Raw genomic sequence first — 21,330 nt, 5'->3', positions numbered from 1 at the left:
AAAAAGGTCGCTAGGGTGGTCTGAAAAGTCGCTAAATTGGCAACACTGGCTCGAACAGCTTCAGCATCAGCGTCTTCTTATAGGACACAATCGCTGTCAATCAAAATGAGATGCAGTCTTTCGACAAACCCTCCAATCATCACGCAGAAGCCCGGAGTCCAGCCCCGCCCACTCCTCCATTCACCCCCAGAGACGCTGAGCGTCCGGGGGCGGGACATAATCGCAGCATTTATCCAATGACCGTCTAGTTTCGTAGCACTGAAAAAAAACTGTTCAAAGCAGCCCCATTGAAGTCAATGGACGCTGGGCTTCAACAGGCAAATACACTGATGCTACGGGAATATATGAGAAGGAAATCGAGTCACCTGCTACATATAGCTGATTCTGAACGAACTCGTCTTCGAGATGAACGTGTTCTAACGCATTTTTAATCAATAAAATGTTAACACAATAGTACATGTTTGACCATTAATTTTTTGACATTATAGGGGAAGCCGAGCTTCCCTTGCAGTCTTAAAGAAATCCCCACTGAACTGGTACCTCTGTAAAACATCAGCAAACATTTTATCAAAATAACTCTAGAACTGTCAATGTAGAGTACAACTCAGATAACAAGGAGATTGCTGATAGTGTTGACTAACAAAACGCTTCCTGCATGTCTCAAGTCAACTAATTTTTCCATAACACTAACTATTTTCTTTACATGTTTCTACTGTTCAGCAGTGCTGCCAACTGCTTTCAATTGAAAGTAGCTAAAATTGGTAGCTAAATGACATAATACTGGCAAATTCACTGATCTATATAAAGATGAATGTAGATCAGTGGACAAGATGTGAACTTAGATCAGGTTTGTCCAAGAAGTTGATATATTTGTCCCTAAACTTTTGAAAAAAGTCATTAAATCTAGCTACAAAATTGCTAAATTGACAACACTGCTGTTCAGATTCACTGAATGGTCCATGTTTATATTACAGCACAAAATTATTCCTATGATGTTACCTTTTAGATCAGGGGTTCTCAACCCTGGTCCAGGAGGGCCACTGTCCTGCAGAGTTTTACTCCAACTTGATCAAACTCACCTGCCTGTAGCTTACTAGTAATCCTGAACAGCTTAATTAGCTGGTTCAGGTGTGTTTTATTAAGGTTGGAGCTAAACTTTGCAGGACTGTGGCCCTCGACGACCAGGGTTGAGAAAGCCTGTTTTAGATGGTAATGAAACTGAATAACTAACATCCGGACAAATGTTCAGCTACAATGGAATCAACTGTGGTTGGTCTAATTCAGCAGTTCTCAAAGCTGTCCTGGAGTACCACCAGCCCTGCACGTTTTGTATGTCTCCCTATATCTGACACACCCATTTCAAGTCTTGCAGTCTCTACTAATGAGCTCATGAGTTGAATCGGGTGTGATAGATTAGGGAGACATACAAAATGCGCAGGGCTGGTGGTACTCCAGGACAGCTTTGAGAACCACTGGTCTATTTGATTTGGTAGCTTTTAATTTTTTAGATTTTCATTCCTTTACACTCCTGAAACATTTTTTAAAGGTTCTATTGCTTTTGTTCTTTTTAGCATGCTTTTAGTTTTTAAATTAATTTTGGGGTTTAATGTGGCAACATCAGTCTGTCAAAACAACACAGATAAAAACAAGAGGAGAGCTCACTGACCTATATGAAGTCCCACTGAAAGTCGATTAGGTTCTTCAATATTGTGGAGACGTGTATTCACTGTGGATAATTTTTTCTGGACAATCGCCCCTGTCTTCTTCGAGGTAACCCGGGTGGCCTTTGTGCCTTTTTCGGGATTGATGCCAATGAAGCACCTGGAATTACAATCGTCAGAGACTGAATGAAAACTAAGGAATGACTTGTAAACTTAAAAGGCTAGTTTGGGTTTTGCACATTACGTTAATAACTAGTACTGACATCATGAGGTATTTTGCCAAATTTTGCTCCTGTTTTTCTATATCTTGGAAGTAATTTACTTGTTAAAAATTACAAGTGTATTACTATGCACAGGTGACAGTATTATGCCTCTATTCAAGCTTATATGCAGTGTGATTTGAAAATCAGCAAGTGCTTACAAAGTTTGAAGAACTGGTAAATTGGAAATTGTTGGCACTGTAAAATTTAAATATAGCTTTACAAGTTTATTTTGAATATATTTCAAAATGATTTTTATATTCCTAAAGATTTGCATATGTAAACAGTAGTGCTGTCAAACGATTAATCGCGATTAATCACATCCAAAATAAAAGTTTTTGTTTACATAAGTGCTTATTGGCTTATTTATTATTTATATATAAATACACACACATTAAGTATATATTCTGAAAATATTTGCATGTATATACACTTATATATTTATATTATTATATTTTATATTCTATATAAATATTTAATATACAAACAACGTATTTTTTCTTAAATATATTCATGCATGTGTTTGTATTTATATATGCATAACAAATATACACAGTACACATTCATATATAATGTAATCAAAAACTTTTATTTTGGATGCAGTTAATCGTGATTAATAATTTTACAGCACTAGTAAACAGATGTATTAGATGCTGTCCATATTGTATAGTTCAGCAAAAATGCATTTGCAAGCATTACTGCACACACTTATGAATACAAATAATATCAGGCTGCTTAGAGCTAAGATTCTTTTTCTTCGTAGTGATTTGACAAGCACCTTCCAGAGTTCAAATCCATAAACCAACTAGGTCTTTTTTTTTTTTTTCATTTGAACCAAAAAAGGGATAAGACAAAAGATACAAAAATCTCTTTCTCAATAATAATAAAAAAACCCCTCAAAAAACAGCTTTAAATCTTATTCTCTGTGGAGAAAAGGAAAGGGCTTTTACCTCCAGAATCGGACTGCATGGCATTTTATTAAACACTTGTACTTGTAAAATTTAGCAAATTGAAAAACTTTAAGGTCACTTTAAGGACTGTTTTATTCTAAGTGGGAAAGGAAAGAGCAGGAAAAAGGATAAAAGATGCAATTAATTTTTCTTAGTTGTATGCAAAGAGATAACGAGGTCAAGTGATCTATTTACTGTGTAATGATATCATTTATTTGTTTTATTCTAACATTTTACTCCTTATTTTTTCCGTTATACCAAAAACCTTTGTCAAAATTTGATTGTTGATTTGGCCTTTTAATATGTATCGTCGTTGTATATTGGTGTTTTAATATCAAAAGAAGATGTGACGTCCTTGGCTGTTTTCATAAGTTAAAATACTATTAAGGAGCAATTCACGGATAAAAACTCTGCAATAGATTCAGAATTGACTGTTAAATTTCTTAGTAATATTATTTCCCAAGAGAACTTATACCAGCACAAGAGAAAATATTTTAAGAGATCAAGAGACTTTGATTGAGAGATTGGATATTAATAACTTGCGTGTCCTTGTGTTTTGGATACATTGCACTCTTCAGAAACAAGTGCAGAACTTCAAACGGAATCACAATTTTCAATTAAAATTAAGGATTTACTGAAGGAAAAAACTATAAAAGCACATATTCTGATCTGGAATGGGAACTAAGCCTCAGGGGTGAGAATATCACATCCAAACCACAAGATCACCCAGGAAAAGCAGAGTAAATAAGCAGCAGAAAGGAGCTTTACAACATCAATCAATAATAATTTTATTCCGGTCCTCACAAACAAATTTTCACAAAATAAATCAAATACATTGTTACAGAAAAAGGAGTAGGCAGAAGCCTTGCTTATTATGCCTACCCTTTATACATAATTAATTGAATGGGCGACACTTTTCACTAAGTTAACACAAAATATATACACACAATATAACAAAATATTATATAACATACAAAATACAATATAACAAAAATATACACACAATACAATATATATAAAGTTTTTTCATTCAAAATATGTTTTATTCTATTTAATATTGCAATATATTTAGACATTTTTGTTTTTACATGATTAATATGCAATTTCCAACATAATTTATGATCAATTATAACACCCAAAAAATTTATTTCGTACAGTCTTTCTATTTCCTCATTATTAATCATTAGTTTCACTTTATTTTTACTTTGTCGATTACTAAATATTATAAACTTTGTTTTACTTAAATTCAGTGAAAGTCTGTTATCATCAAACCATTTTTTGAAAACCCTCAATTCTGTTTCCACTGTACTCAGAAGCTGTTCCAAAATCAAGTCAAATCAAGTCTGCTTTATTGTCAATTCTTCCAAATGTACGGCACATACATACAGAGAATTGAAATTGCGTTACTCTCAGACCCTTGGTGCATACAGTTAACATTAAACACTGACAACAGACGTTCAAATACAGATAAGTACAGTTTAAACATATGTACATACAACTATACAAATATACAAATGAGGACATTGTAAAAAAATTAAGAAAGAGATCAAGTGGCATAAGGCACATGGTAGATAGAGTGCAAACCAGTTAAATAAAACAAAACTGTGCAGATATGTGTATATGTATAGAGTGTATATATATAGTGCAAGAGGAGCTTATCAGTCTGAGGACATTTGTAGAAAAATAAAAAAAGAGATAAATAAAACTTCTGGGAAACATTTCCCAGAACAATATAAATTAGTATCATCAGCAAACAAAACCTTTTTTAATACTTTAGACACTTTACAAATATAATTTATGTACAGTACAAACAACTTAGGGCCTAGCACCAAACTTTGCGGCACACCACAAGTAACTTTCATTAAATCTGATTTAACATTATTAATTTGTACAAATTGATATCTGCTATCGAGGTAACATTTTATCCAAGCAAAAGCTTTCCTTCTTATACCATATCTCTCCAGCTTCATCATTAATAATCCATAATCGATAGTGTCAAAAGCTTTTTTTAAATCTAGGAACACCCCCACAGTATATTCATTATTATCCACTGAAGAAGAAATCTTTTCACACAGTTCCATCACAGCCATTGAGGTCGACCTGTTTGTTCTAAAACCATACTGATGATCACTCAATAATTTGTGTTTATCTATAAAATGATCAAGCCTACGCACAAATATTTTCTCTAAAATTTAAGAACTGGGAAATAAGAGAAATTGGTCTGTAGTTGGAAAAACAGTGACAATCTCCATTTTTAAAAATAGGAATAACTTTAGCTGTTTTCATATTACTAGGGAATATTCCTGTTAAAAAGAACTAATTACAAATGTGTGTAAATGGTTTTACTATATGTTCTATAATACTTTTTATTAACGACATGTCAATATTATTACAATCAGTGGAATATTTATTCTTACAGTTGTTAACAATGTCAAGTATTTCCTTTAGCTTCATTTAGTCCTTTTTACTAAATCTTACTTATTAATTTATTTTTATATATCTTGTATTTATTTTCCGTTTGTATAGTTCTAGTTGCTATAAATTTCCTATATAATGCATTTATCTTTTTACATGCTTTCTCTATTCCCTTAGTAATCCATGGTTTATCCTCATTTTTCTTTTTTTTGCTTCATTACAGTCTTCTTAAACAAACAATGGGTCTCATTCACTAAACATGCGTACGCACAATTTTTGCCATGAAATGTGCGTACGGACGTTTTCACGAATAAATTATGATTCATCAAAAACTTTCGTACTAAAATTTATTCTAAATGTACGAAAAAATTCAAGAACAACTTATACCACACATACGCAATAATCATGTACGCCCAGGGCCTTATAAGCATGTATAAAGAACCCCACATATAATTAGATATGATATGTACAGGGTGGGTGAAAAGTAACTAGACGTTAAAATTGATAATAAAGTATAATTAGAGGTCCAATTATATAAATATATAGATATATATAAAATTAGAGGTCCAAACAACAAATCACCATGATCTATCCTTATATAAACGGTGATTATTGTTTCTCACCTTGTGTTTGGAGGCATGGCACACTTGGTACTGCTTGAAGACTTTGCGGCGCGTGCTCTAAGGAGAGAGCGTGTCTTTAAAGGGCGCACAGCAGGGCCGGCGCCAAGGGGGGGCACTCACGGGCCGTGCCCACCCCCCCAAACGAGTTACTGTGCCTCCCCACTTTCCATCCTCTCCCCTCCTTGCTGAACTCGATCGATTTTGAAAGCAAAAGTACCGATAAAACAGCGCACATAAGAAAGCAATTGAACGCTTTAGCGAGCGTCAGCAACTGCACGCGATAACAGATTGCACGCTCTTCACGAATACACCCCCCCCACACACACACACACACACAACGTGATTTGTGCCCCCCCCCCCTAGAAATTTAAATGCCCCCCGATGGAGGTGCCCTGGCGCCGGCTCTGGCGCACAGATATGTTTGCTGAGAGTTACGAATGGCTGTTCAGTTGCTTTTAAATAACACATTTTTTCTGGCTTCCACCTCCGACAGCAAAACCTCATGTTCATTATCTTTAAAGTTATTTTTCTTTGTCTTTTGTTTCGATGCCATAATTGTCTTTCTCTAGACGAGTGCCGCTTTGCAGAAAGCCCTTATATGGAGCTGGTGTGGGCGTGTATTATGCTAATCACTAACCTCGTGCACGCGGGCGCTCTTTTAGAAGACTCCAGATTCACTAACAGAAGAACGAGTTCAAGAACAAGCTCATGTGTGTACGCACATGTTGTGAATTAGGCGGAAAGTTTTCGTGAGAAGTTCAAATGTGCGTATAAATACGAAAAACGTACGCACTTATTAGTGAATGAGACCCAATGTTTTTCGTATTTTTCGATTAATAGACAAAAAAGCATCATAAGCACAATTAGGATCTTTACTTGCATAAACTTCGCTCCAATTGTTATCAAATAATCTTTGAAATATTGCAAAAATTGGAAAATGATCAGTCATATAATTTATAAATAATCCTCCTACTCTTTTTCCTTCAATTTCGTTTGTATGTATATTATCTATTAATGTAGCAGTATTTTTATTTATTCTACTAGGTTTTGTAATCACAGGAAATAGACCTTTACTATATAGTGAGTCGGTAAAATCTGTTGTTCTCTTATTTCCATTTGGATTCAACAAGTCAATATTGAAATCTACACATATAATTTGTACTTTGTTTTCATTCCATTTATCGTGCATACCAAATAATTCATTCACAAAGGTATCCGTACAAATTCCTGGTAATCTATACACACAACTGATCATTATATTTTTAGATCTTTCAATATCGATTTCTATAGTTACACATTCCAAAAGATCTCCTATAGTCATTGACATACTTTTAATCAAATTAGATCTTAACGCTTTCAACATACAAAGCAACTCCTCCTCCTTTCTTATTAACTCTGTTTACTGTAAACAAATTATACCCTTCCATTTCTACTTCATGTATTTTCTCATTATCAAGCCAAGTCTCTGACACAGCAATCACATTAAATTTATTAAACTGACGCAAATAATCCTTAATGTGTATGAAATTTTTATAAAGACTTCTACTATTTAAATGTATTATTGATAATGCCCCCTCCATATTCACATTTCTATTAAATTCATCTTCCGTATAGTACTCACAACAACTGCTATTCACATCATTAAAAAAGTGATTTTCCGGGTCAATATAATTTTCAATCTCGTACATTTTATGATCTGCGTGATTAAAGGATTTAAAATTCTAATTATCGTACTTACAGTGACATTGTAAGTGGTCAGACACACAGTCCATTTGAATACGAACCAACTCCCCATCATCAACATCTCTAAATGGGAACAAAAATTCCTTATCAATGTCCATCATATCAATATTCGTTTAAGTCCATATGGCTATTCCTTCACACAGTCTTTGCTTATCCATACTGATCCAATTCATAGCGTTCTCTTACAGTGTGTTCTTTGGCTTCTTTAGGTGATCCATTTTGCCATGACACAGTCATCACTTCTCCATACTGATCAAGTTCTTTGAGTTCTCTTATTGCGTATACTTCAGCTTCTTCAGGAGTTCCATTTAGCCGTATCATCACTTTGCAATTTCTTGTCCATGTAGCTTGTATCTTGTTTTGTTTCCTCAAAATGCGTGCATGTCTAGAGATGTCAGCATTCTTTTTTGTAAGATGTTCATTCAGGTACACTCCCGTACCCTTCAACTTCTTTGCCTGCCTCAGTAACTCGGCTTTATGTTTCCGATTCACAAACGGAACAACTATTGCAAGGTTCGCTCCGCCATTCCTTCGTGGAAGTGTATGACAGGCCACAACATTATCGCAACATTATTGTATATTGCTCCAGTTCGTCAATCCTTCTCTTCAGTCCTTCAATTTTCATGTCCTTCTCCTTCACAAGGTTCTTCAGTTGTTTAACTTCATCCACCAGATCAAGTAGCATAGTTTGTTGTTTAGCAACTTTGCTCAACTCGTCCGACATAAAGTTTAGAGATTTTCTGATCTCCTCCAACTCATCCTCAACCACGCTGCTGATTTTCTTCAGTGGCATTTTGGTTTGTTCGTTTTTGTCTTCATGTCACAATATTACATGTTTACTTTCTAGGCCTGTAGTCAATCTGATACGGCCCTTAGTCACTGCACTGATTAAAGCAGAACAGTGAAGCGCAGAGAAAAGCCTTGCAGTCGAACACCTCTGAGTTTAGCACACTTATCTACGCATTAGCCCTGATGAGGAATTTCAGAACTTATATGGGATGAATGAATTAGTGCCAGGCACACCAGGAGTCACTTAATGATGATGAAAGGACTTTCATTTGAATATAAAGAAATTCACCTTCTCTTCCAGCCTGTCACAGATAACAAAGCATTTTTTGACAGAATGTAACATTTCAAACCATTATGGCTGCTACTGTTACTGGTCATGGCCTTAACCGATAAATAGTTTAAATAGGGCAAAAAATAAATGAATTCATATGAATTTTATTAACTTTTACTGTATGCTTTTTGTTTAATGTATGCTTAAGAAATCCTGCCAAACAAGAAAAACACCAAGGCCGGTTTCACAGGCAGGGCTTAGACTAAGCTAGGATTAGGTCATAGTTCAATTAGGACATTTAAGTAACTTTTATAAACATACTTAGAAAAAAACATCACTGGTGTGCATCTTGAGACAAACCAAAAGCACTGATATATTTTAAGATCAGTCAGTGCAAGTTTCTTTCATTTGAAACAGCTCAGACTTACATTTTAGTCTAGGACATGGCTTAAGCCTCGTCTGTGAAACCAGGGGCAAATGACACAAGTAAAACTCACCAGCTTTGTTTGAATACAGCTCCTCTTTTTCTTCTTCACTAAGTTTACTGCTTACTTTACTAGGACTAGGAGTATATATCGCCACCTGCTGTGCTGGAGTGTGATGATAATTGCATGTGATTATGCATAAATTATTTCTTATGTTTAGGATTAATGTTACTAATATATTTCATAACCGGAAAGGAAGATGGCGGCGCGGACAGAGATTCATCACTGTCTGGTAAGACTCGTGGAGGTGGCTTGTGTGTGTATATCAACAAAGACTGGTGTAACAATGCTGCGGTATTATCAAAACACTGTTCATCGCTGGTGGAGTTTATGTTTGTGAAGTGTCGACCGTTCTATCTGCCGTGGGAGTTCACGGCTATTGTTATTGTAGCGATTTACATCCCCCCGTGTGCAAACGCTAAGGACGCGCTTCGTGAACTGTATAGCGCCATCAGCGAACAACAAACAAAAAACCCTGACGGCTTTTTAATCATAGCCGGTGACTTCAACCACGCAAACTTAAAGACAGTTTTGCCAAAGTTCTACCAACATGTGAACTTTGCAACAAGGGGAAACAACACACTGGACTTTGTTTACACAACAGTAAAGAACACTTACAAGGCTGAACCCCGCCCCCACCTCGGGTACTCAGACCACATCTCTGTTATGCTAATCCCAGCATATAGACCACTTCTCAAACTCACCAAACCGGTTCAAAAGCAGATCACAGTATGGCCAGACAATGCCACCTCAGCACTGCAGGACTGCTTCCAGGACATAGACTGGAACATGTTTAAAGAGGCAGCCACCTACAACAATCACACAGACCTGAATGAGTACACTGAAACTGTGACTGCTTACATCAAAAAGTGCACTGATGATGTCACAGTCACCAAGACCATCACCACACGTGCCAACCAGAAGCCATGGATGACAGAAGAGGTTCGTGGGCTGCTAAAGACCAGAGATGAAGCATTCAAATCAGGAGATAAAGCAGCCCTCAAAACAGCAAGAGCCAATCTGTCCTGTGGCATCAAAAATGCAAAACGGTCATATGCCCAAAAAATAAACAACCACTTCACAGACAGCAGAGACACATGGAGCCTGTGGCAAGCCATTCAGACCATCACTGACTACAAGCCCCCGCCACAGGCCTGTGATGAGGACACATCCCTCCCCGATGCACTCAACCACTTTTATTCACGGTTTGAAATGCAGAATGACACACCTGCACAAAAACTGCCCACACCTCCCAACGACCGGGCGCTCTGTCTGTCTCCAGCCGATGTAAGGAAGACCCTATCTAGGATTAACCCACGCAAGGCTGCGGGTCCTGACAACATACCTGGCCGTGTTCTGAGAGACTGCGCTGCACAGCTGACAGATGTGCTTACAGATATCTTCAACACCTCGCTGAGCCAGGCAGTCGTCCCCACATGTCTCAAATCCACAACAATCATACCGGTACCAAAGAAATCACCTGTGTCCTGTCTCAATGACTACCGTCCCATAGCACTGACTCCAATCATGATGAAGTGCTTTGAGAGGCTAGTCATGCATAACATCAAAACCAGCCTCCCCAACACACTCGACCCGCTCCAGTTTGCATACCGTCCAAACCGCTCTACGGACGATGCAATTTCCTCCACCTGGCTCTTACCCACCTAGAAAACAAAGACTCCTATGTTAGAATGCTGTTCATTGACTTCAGCTCGGCATTCAACACAATAATCCCACAACAGCTCATAAATAAACTAAACCTGCTGGGCCTTAACAATTCGCTGTGTAACTGGATCCTGGACTTTCTAACTGGAAGACCTCAGTCAGTCCGTGTTGGCCACAACACCTCGAGCACTACCACACTGAGCACAGGTGCCCCACAAGACTGTGTGCTCAGCCCGCTGCTCTTCAAACTGCTGACCCACGACTGCACTGCCAAGTTCAGCTCCAACCACATCATCAAGTTTGCTGATGACACAACAGTGGTAGGTCTCATCAGCAACAATGATGAAACGCACTACAGACACTTTACACACACTGCTGCGTGAACACAATCCCACAAAAGACTCAGCAATATATGTATGTTTACATGCTCATGCACTACAAATCATCCTGCACTGGTCCCCAACCAGCTGCTGACTCAAATGTCTCTCTTTGCACATGTACAGTATTTGTGAAGCATTCGTATAGTTTGTATTTTTTATCTTCTATTTTTTTAGTTTGTATAGGGTAAATATTTATGTGAAGCTTTCGTATAGTTGGTATTTTTTATCCTTTATTCTTTAGTTTGTATAGGGTAAATACTTATATAGTATACTTATAGTTAAATCTGTCAGTAGGTTAGTTGTGTATAGGTTTATAGTGTTTTTTAATCATTGTTGTATGTCTGTATTTATGTAGCACCGTGGTCCTGCGAGGCACAACATTTCGTTCCACTGTATGTCCCCACATGCAGCGGAATGACAATAAAGCTCAACTTGATAACCACTTTTAGCATTTCATACGGTGGCCAAGAGAGCTCAACAAATAGAAAAAACACCTGGAAATTAAGAAAACAACTTCATCAATTTGACAACACACGCACTACAAATGGTCACAACACAACCAAACAAAGAAACGTGCTACAAATAAAATTATTTATTTGGTTGTGTTGTGAGCATTTGCAGCACCTGCTGTCAAACTGATGAAGATGTTTTCTTGATTTGCTGGTGCTTTTTCTATTTGCATGCGTTTTCTGAAAGATGGACTAATGAAACAGAGCGGGATTTACAAGCCTGTTTCTGTCTCACTGATTGGAGTGTTTTTGAAGCTGCTGCAAACGATCTGGACGAGCACACAGAGACTGTAACATCTTATATCAGTTTCTGTGAGGATATGTGCATTCCTACCAGGACTCATTTAAACTACAACAACGACAAACCATGGTTCACTGCAAAACTCAGACAGCTCCGTGAGGCCAAAGAAGATGCTTACAGAAAGGGGGATAAAGTCTTGTATAAACAGGCCAAATACACACTGGAAAAGGAGATCAGAGTGGCAAAGAGGAATTATTCTGACAAGCTAAGGAACAAATTCTCTTCCAGTGATCCTGCTTCAGTGTGGAAAGGTATGAAGGATATCACCAGTTACAAGTCACCATCCCCCAGCACTCTGGAGAATCAACAACTGGCAGACGATTTGAATTACTTTTACTGTAAGTTTGAAAAAACAACCCACACCCGTCCTGAACACCTCTCCACACAACCATTAACACCTCCAGCAACCCCCCTCTCCCCCACACCTACAATTAAAATCAGTGAAGATGACGTGTGCCAGGTCTTCAGGAAGAACAAAAGAAGGAAAGCACCAGGCCCAGACGGTGTGTCACCAACCTGCCTAAAAATCTGTGCTGATCAGCTGGCCCCCATCTTCACACAGATCTTCAAAAGATCACTGGAGCTGTGTGAAGTGCCCTCATGCTTCAAACGCTCCACCATCATCCCCGTCCCAAAGAAACCCAAAATTACTGAACTTAATGACTACAGACCTGTGGCTCTAATGTCTGTGGCCATGAAATCATTTGAAAGACTGGTTTTGGCTTATCTGAAGGACATCACTGGACCCTTACTGGACCCCCTGTAGTTTGCCTACAGAGCAAACAGGTCTGTGGATGATGCAGTCAATATGGGACTGCACTTCATCCTGCAGCATCTGCACAGACCAGGGACTTATGTGAGGATCCTGTTTGTAGACTTCAGCTCCGTTTTTAACTCCATCATCACGGACACCCTTCAGAATAAACTGTCTCAGCTCTCCGTCCCCACCTCTGTCTGTCAGTGGATCAACAGCTTCCTGACAGACGACAGCAGTTAGTAAAGCTTGGTAAATTCACATCCAGCCCCCGCACCATCAGCACTGGAGCTCCTCAGGGCTGCGTTCTCTCCCCACTGCTCTTCTCCCTCTACACCAACGACTGCACATCTAAAGACCCCTCTGTCAAGCTTCTGAAGTTTGCAGACGACACCACACTGATCGGCCTCATCCAGGATGGTGACGAGTCTGCTTACAGACAGGAGGTTAAGGAGCTGGCTATCTGGTGCAGTCTTAACAACCTGGAGCTTAACACGCTCAAAACTTTGGAGATGATCATGGACTTCAGGAGAAACCCCCCTGCACTCCCCCCACTCACCATCATGAACACCACTGTAACAACAGTGGAGTCATTCAGATTCCTGGGAACCACCATCTCTCAGGACCTGAAGTGGGACAATCATATTGACTCTATTGTGAAAAAGACCCAGCAGAAGACGTATGCCGCGGCTCTGCGCGGGGGAATGGCGGCCGCTGTCTCTCCAGCCCGGTGGGAGGAGTTTGATGGTCCCAGCTGCCCAGGAGTGGATGATGGCAGAATGGACATGGACGCTGGCTAAACCAATTTTTTGCTTTATTTTTTCTCTCCCCTCTACTACTGAGATATTGTTCCTATATATCCGGTACAACGATCTCGTTGCTGGCAAGACTGACACCCCTTTTTTCTCTTTTGGAGGGGACTAATGGAGAGTTGGTTTAATTTAAAATATTTTTTGGCAGTACGAGCTTTTTGGGAGACATGTCCTGCGTTGGAGTGGATCGGTCACGAACCATCACTATTTTTTGTTGCTTAGTCAGACCTATGTTCTGGGTAATGTGCGGTCTGAGTTGTTCCTTGTTTAAGGTTGTCGGTTGTTCATGTTTTTATGTGGTTTTTACTTTTTACAACAGACATTTATACTTTTATTTATTTTACCTTATTTCTAAAGGGATTTTTCATCTAGGAGGTTTGGTATCTAAAATACACATCAACGTTTACACGCTATATATTCAATGCATACTCTAAATATTTTATCACTAAATGTGAATGGTTTAAATTCTGCTGTTAAACGAACTCGTGTGTTAGAATATTTACATCGTAAATCTATTTCCTGTGCCCTAATTCAAGAGACACATTTAAAGCAATCCGACGTGGCACGTTTCCAGAATAAGTATTACAAATTAGCAGCTTTTTCCTGCGCTCAAAATAAAACTAAGGGGGTGCTTATCCTTGTTAACCGGAAGTTAAATTTAACAATTGAACACCTTGGTAGTGATGAGAAGGGTAGATTTGTTTTCATCCGATGCAAAATATATAATAGGTTAGCCTTGGTCTCTATTTATGGTCCGAATGAGACAGACAGTGCATTCTTTTCACAGATTTCCAAAACTCTGCTTGAGCAGATTGATTGCCCTCTAGTGGTGGGTGGGGATTTTAATGCTGTCATAAATCCTGCTTTAGATAAATCTCAATCTGATACAACAGCTAATCCATCCTCTAAATTACTGAATAAATTTATCACTGAGCTTAACGTAATCGATCTTTGGACAATTCAGAATACTAAATCTAAGGACTTCACTTTTTTCTCTAATAGACACAAGACTTTGTCTAGGATAGACTACATATTTCTCAGCCCATCTTTAATTTCGTCTAATTCCTCCATCTCTATATTACCAATTTTATTATCTGATCATTCTGCTGTGCTGTGCAGTGTTCCTCTTTCCGATGTTAAAGCAAGTCCCCTAGATGGCGCTTTAACGTATCATTATTAAGTAATCAGACTTTCATTACTTCTTTAAAAGAATATATTAAGGAGTTTCTTGAAATTAATATGCCCTCTGGTGTGGATCCTCAAAAACTGTGGGAGACGACTAAGTGTGCTATACGAGGTTTCTGTATATCTTTCTCTTCTACTCTTGCCAAAGCGAAAACCCGCCAGTTTACACAATTAGAAAATATAACCCAATCATTACAAAACCTACAAAAACAACATTTTACGGAGCAACAGGCTACACAGTTGTCCTCTTTAAAAGAAGAATAGGATTTGCTTTCGCAATCAAAGGCGGAATTTATTTTACATAGGACTAGGCAAAAATATTATTTTGAATCGGAGAGACCTAGTCATTTATTGGCTCTTAAGTTGAAAGAATGTGCGTCTAAGGCATATATTAGCGCAATAAAATCATCGGATGAGCAGGTCACCACAAACACTGTTGCAATTAATGAAATATTTAAAGGTTTCTACACAAATCTATATAAAGCCGAAACAGGTTTTGATGAATCAATTTGTAAGCAGTATTTAGATAAATTGGAACTGCCTCGGATCTCACAGATGGATAAAGAATCTTTGGAGGCTCCATTAGGTTTGGAGGAACTCCATGTCTCTTTAAAAAGCCTTCAAAAGGGCAAATCGCCGGGCCTAGATGTCTCCCCCCGGAATTATATTTAGAAATTTGGGATTTGGTAGGGACACTTATGCTTAATTCGTTTAATTTTGCAGTTGAACATGGGGTATTTCATAGAGATCAAAAAACATCACTGATTTCATTACTTCTTAAAAAAGGGAAAGATCCATTAGATTGTTCCAACTACAGACCAATTTCGCTTATCTCATGTGATCTAAAAATTTATGCTAAAGTTTTTGCTTCTCGTATGGAGAAGGTAATTCATAGTCTGATCAAGGAGGACCAAACTGGTTTTATCAAGGGGCGCAATGCATCTGATAATATGCGTCGACTCCTTCATATTCTTGACTTTGCGGACTCCCACCCAACCCCTTGTGCAGTCTTTTCACTTGATGCAGAAAAAGCCTTTGACAGGCTAGAGTGGAATTATATGTGGGCAGTTTTGCAATGTTTCCGACTTCGGTGAATACTTCATTTCTATGATTAAGACATTATACCACTCACCTGCAGCATCAGTCATAACTGGTAATGTTATTTCCCCCCCATTCCCTTTACAGTGGGGAACGAGGCAGGGCTGTTCGCTTTCCCCCTTATTGTTTTGTCTATCTCTTGAACCCTTAGCACAAGCCATCAGGAAATCTGGAGTATCGATTAAGATTAATTATCATAATCATAGTATTTCGTTATACGCTGATGATATTATTCTATATTTAGACCACTTTGATGTTTCAGTCTCTAATATAAGGAATTTGATCATTTTAGTATCTTATCAGGATATAAAATAAATTGGAGCAAATCTGCTTTAATGCCAATTAACAATATTAAAGTTAATTCCTCTATTCCCTCATTCATCCCTGTTAAGGAATCTTTCACCTATCTGGGCATTACCATATATAAAAACATTCATAAGATTGCCAGGGACAATTTTAATAATATTTTAGTTAAGGTCAAGAATGACATTCAAAGAAGGAAGAATCTCCACTGTTAAGATGAATTTGTTATCTCGATTTAATTTTTTTTTCTCTATGCTACCGCTTTCTCCCCCTACATGTTACTTTAAGGAGATCAACTCCATAATTACGAAATTTATCTGGAATGATAAATGCCCCAGAATTAAACTTACCACATTACAACATCCTAATAGCGCAGGAGGACTGGCTGTACCAAATTTTGAACTGTATTATTGGTCGTTCCAGCTTAAGGCTCTTCATACTTGGGTTGATCCTCAATCTACAGTTTCTTGGAGAGTGATTGAAGCTGACAAGGTTAAACCAAATAGACTCCAACATATTTTATTTACTGGCACAGGGAAAAAAGGGGATAATTATCAATTTGGTCCGGTTGTGGCTAATTCTATTAAAATCTGGAAAACGGTTGAATGTCGGATAGGAGGACCCTTCAAATTTTGTAATAGTACACCTTTATGGCACAATTTAAATTTTGTATGCGGAAATCGTCCATTTGTTCAACCTTCTTGGTCTTCTTTAGGTGTAAACACGTGCGGGGATATATTTGATAATCAGGGCCTATGTTCATTTCAGATGTTAAGAACTAAATTTTGTCTACCAGCATCCGCATATTTTGTCTTTCTTCAATTACGTTCCGCTCACAAAGCGCATGGCGTTCCTTGGTCTTCTCCCGTTTCCTCTCATCCTATGCGGGACTGGATTGCACCATCTGCTGGTTGGCCATCTGCTTCCTTAATATATAATAAGATTCTTGATTGCATCATAAAACCCTCTTTCTATTAAAATTATTTGGAATAGGGAATTATCTGACCTTAATTTATCTGTCGACTGGGAGAGGGTGTGGTCTAATCTCAGTTTAACATCTAAAAATCTGGCTCATCGTCTTATTCACTTCAAAGTCATTCATAGAGCATACATAACTCCTTACAAAAGATTCAAAATGAAACTACAATCAAATTTCAACTGCCATATATGTAATACTACATCATCAGGTACTTTTCTGCATATGTTTTGGGAATGTCCTATCACTATCAGTCTATGGACACATGTAAACCTGGTTTTATCATCCTTACTGCAAATTGATTGGTCAGTTAAACCAAGTTTGTGTCTTCTTAATGATGATTCTGGTCTCTGTATAAGTTCGATGCAAAAGAGAATGTTGTTTGCTGGCTTTACAGCTGCGAAGAAGACCATAATACAGAACTGGTTTACACCGCATATGTGTGGGAAAACATATTGGATCCGTAGCCTCCTGCAAATAGTGTCTTGTGAATGTACAACAGCACGAATCAATGGAGCCAAGCCTTCTACCATTGATTCTTGGCAGTGTTTTCTCTTTCAAATACGTGACTGTATGGAGGAGTGACTTCTGTGGGTTTCTTTTTTCTGTCGTTCCCTTTCTCCCTCCTTTTGACTGGACTTTGAGATGTTGAGTATGTGTCTGTTGTTTTATTTTATTATTTTATTTTATTTATATATATATATATATATATATATATATATATAATTATTTTTTTTTTTTTATATGTTGTGTTATGTATGAAAAATAAAAATAAAAAATGTTGATAACAAAAAAAAAAAATCACTGGAATAAATTATATTTTAAAATATAGTAAAACAGAAAACTTTTTTTTATTAATAATATTTCACAATATTACTATATACTTTGTATATAGAGGCAGAGAGAGAGAGAGAATTACAATAAAATTAACAGTTCGGCTAATTCAGCTTGTATTATCCTGTGCTATCCTAAAGGTTTATGAACGTTCTTTATTCTTATTGTCTGCATTTGCAGGCAAATGTAAGTGAAATGTCCTTGCAACTGTTTGTCGTAGAATCAGTTCCCTTCCAGGAACTCGAGCTGCATCGAAACGTTAGGGGAACGCCTTCAGCGTGACCGCGCTCTGAATCATGTGTGTAATCTGTCCAATGAAAGGGTGAGACGTCACGGGTGGGTGACGTAATCGACCAGGAAGCATAAAAGCACGTGCGATGGAACTGGCGTTTTCTTTTTGTCATTCAGCAACCGCTACTCTGTGTGTGTGTGTCTGTCGATCTGTGTTGTGAGTCTTATTTAGTGTTGTTTGTCCCTAAGCACAATCACTTGAAATAAACTCCACAATGTGTGCAAGCACTTGGGCGAGTGCAGATCGCATTACAGGCTGTATGTTCCTCCCTGCAAACATTATATCACTGCTGGGGATATACACAGTCCTTGTGTGGTCTGCTTGAGAGCAGAGCACGCATAGTCAGCTCTCGAGGGAGCGTTTGTCATTGCGTATGCTTGCTCTTGGAAGGCTCTCTTTGAGGAGTGAGCTTTCACTAGCGTTCCTCGCGGTGCCGGCCCCGCTTCTGCCGAAGAAAAAGAAAAAAAGGCAGAGCAGTGGCTGCGCTCGTGGGAATCGCACATGGATCAGGTGGAGGGAATGAAGACGGGTGAACCCCTATCTTCTTCCTTTCCCATCAGATCCAGCTCCCGCTCTCTGGGATCGGAAGCCCGCCCCGCGGTTTCTTCCCCCCAGGGAAAGGGCTCATCGCTCCGCCTGTCTTCCTCCGAGGAGGTGGACGTGAAGGACGTCAATGAAACAGTGATTGCACAAGCATATTACAAATGAGAACGACGCGCGGTCAGCTCTTAAAAAAAAAAAAAAAAAAAGGGGGCTGTGGTGCGGTTCTTCCCCCTTTTAGTGAGAGCTCGCTGTTGCCGAGGCGACGCGTGCATTACGTCATTCTCATTCATATCAGAAGTGATGGCCCGGGTGGAACAGACGCTCGCGAGCTATCTGTCCCCTGGCGCGGCGTCGTCTCTGAAGGCTCGCGGCTGCAGGTCAGGCTGGTGCGTGTCTGCACACCATGGCAGTGTTACAGGCGTACCAAGCCGACGTACCTGCTTAGAGAGCTAGATGAGGGAGAGGAGCTCAATTTAGATTGAAAGAAAAGCTGATCTCTGAGCTCCGTAGAAACGCTGATTGTGGTTGACCCTACCTGACATGAAGGAGAAGATAGAGTCTTCCTCATGGATACCTCGCTTGCGCCTTCTGGCCTGTTCGGTGACACTGTCAATTCCATCGTCTACAAGTACCAAGAGACCCGTAAACAGGCGGCGGCGTTTCAGCGGTTTCTCCATCGCCGATCTCTAGCTCAGGGGGCTGCTGGGCGGGAGCAGCCCTTGCCGCGTGCCACTTCCTCGTACAGAGAGGCACAAAACAGAGCGTGGCTACTCGCACCCCACCGAGGTGGGGCCGTGGTGGCAATCGCTCTGGGTCGGGGACCTCTAAGGCTAAGCCGGTTCTGCGGACTGTTCTTAAGTCTAAGAGATCCTCGGCCATAAAGCCCTGACATGCGTGGAACAGTGCTTACGAGGGCAGACCCCTCGGGGGCAGAGCGGATTACACCTCATGATATGGTATCTGTCTCCCCCCAGTTCCTTCGGAAGACCAGTTTGCCAACCCTGCCAGAGTTCCAGGGCGCAGCTGGCTCCAGCGAGTGCTTCTCTCAGTTATTTCCACCCTGACGTGTAGCAGAGCTGAGAAGCTCGCCACCCCTGCGGGGGTCTCTAGAGCTCCTGGTTCGGCCGTCTCTTGCTGGTCCTCCGCTTCAGGGCACCGAGCTAGCAGCTCTAGGTACACCAGAGGCCAGTCTCGAGAGACTGGTTCCCTCAGTAGTCATTTGGCAATGTGAAAAAAAAAAGCATGCCAAGCGTGTCTCATTGGGTCCTGCCTTGCTGGTTCTGGTTTTATCAGCCTGCTCTTCTTAGGAATGACACGGGTCTGAGAAGGGAACGTCTCAGGTTACGTATGTAACCCTGGTTCCCTGAAGGGAACGAGATGCTGCGTCTCGAGGCCATATTTCCGGCATCCCTGCGAGCGGTTGCTTCATTCCTAGAAGCAAACGCCGGTTCCACCGTATGTGCTTTTATGCTTCCTGGTCGATTACGTCACCCGCCCGTGACGTCTCGCCCTTCCATTGGACAGATTACACACGTGATTCAGAGCGCGGTCACGCTGAAGACGTTCCCCTAGCGTTTCGACGCAGCGTCTCATTCCCTTCAGGGAACCAGGGTTACATACGTAGCCTGAGACGTTTTATTGCACTAGATGTGGTGGGTTTTGCATTTGTTTTCAAAATGCCATGATCCTGCTCATTAGGCCTACAAACATAAAAAGCAATAAACACACTAAGGCTTTATTTTGCAAGAGGCAAAAGCGCTGTGCATTTTCTGAACCTTCTAAGTCCTGTTACTCTACTATTAGAGGGAGGGGGATTTTGTCAGAATAATACCAATTAGAGCAACAAGATTATAAAGCGCTGCTTTCGCTCCCTCTCTGCTGGGTGCAGATAAAGGTCAACCTATTCAGTGTCTGCTACTCATAAGTGCACTATTCATGGCCTTTCGCCGAAATGCTACATTTATACATGCTTCAGCAGTGATACAGTTAATAGAGCAGGCTTTGATGGGCATATATGATTGCTGCTCGAGAGCATCGGTCATTAAGGGGATATGAAGAGCAGATTGAAGATGAGGCGTATGTTCTTTATTAACGACATGATGCAGATGATGTCATCGCTGAAGACGAGCCCTTGAAATTCCTATTAATAATTCAAATGCTCTCATATATGACTTAAAGCTAATTAATCTGCATTGCCTTTGGCTTGATGTAGGACAGAATGGAAAACGCTTAAGGAAAAATGGTTATTTTTCTGGTGTACTTTCATGTGCATATCCAACAATATTGAATATTCATGAAGAACAGTATGTGTTAAAATAGTGTCATATAAAAGTGATAAAAGAGTATATAAAAGTCATGTAAAAGTTTGTTTTCATTAGAAATCATGTATATAAAATATAAAGACACTGGAAATGTTGGGGTTATAGAGGTATGGAAAAAAATAGCACTACTTTTAGCAAAAGTAACAAATGGAGCATAGCG

This window comes from Barbus barbus (assembly GCF_936440315.1).
Source record: "Barbus barbus genome assembly, chromosome: 1".
NCBI classification, from domain to species: domain Eukaryota; kingdom Metazoa; phylum Chordata; class Actinopteri; order Cypriniformes; family Cyprinidae; genus Barbus; species Barbus barbus.
This window is presented reverse-complemented; position numbering follows the sequence as displayed.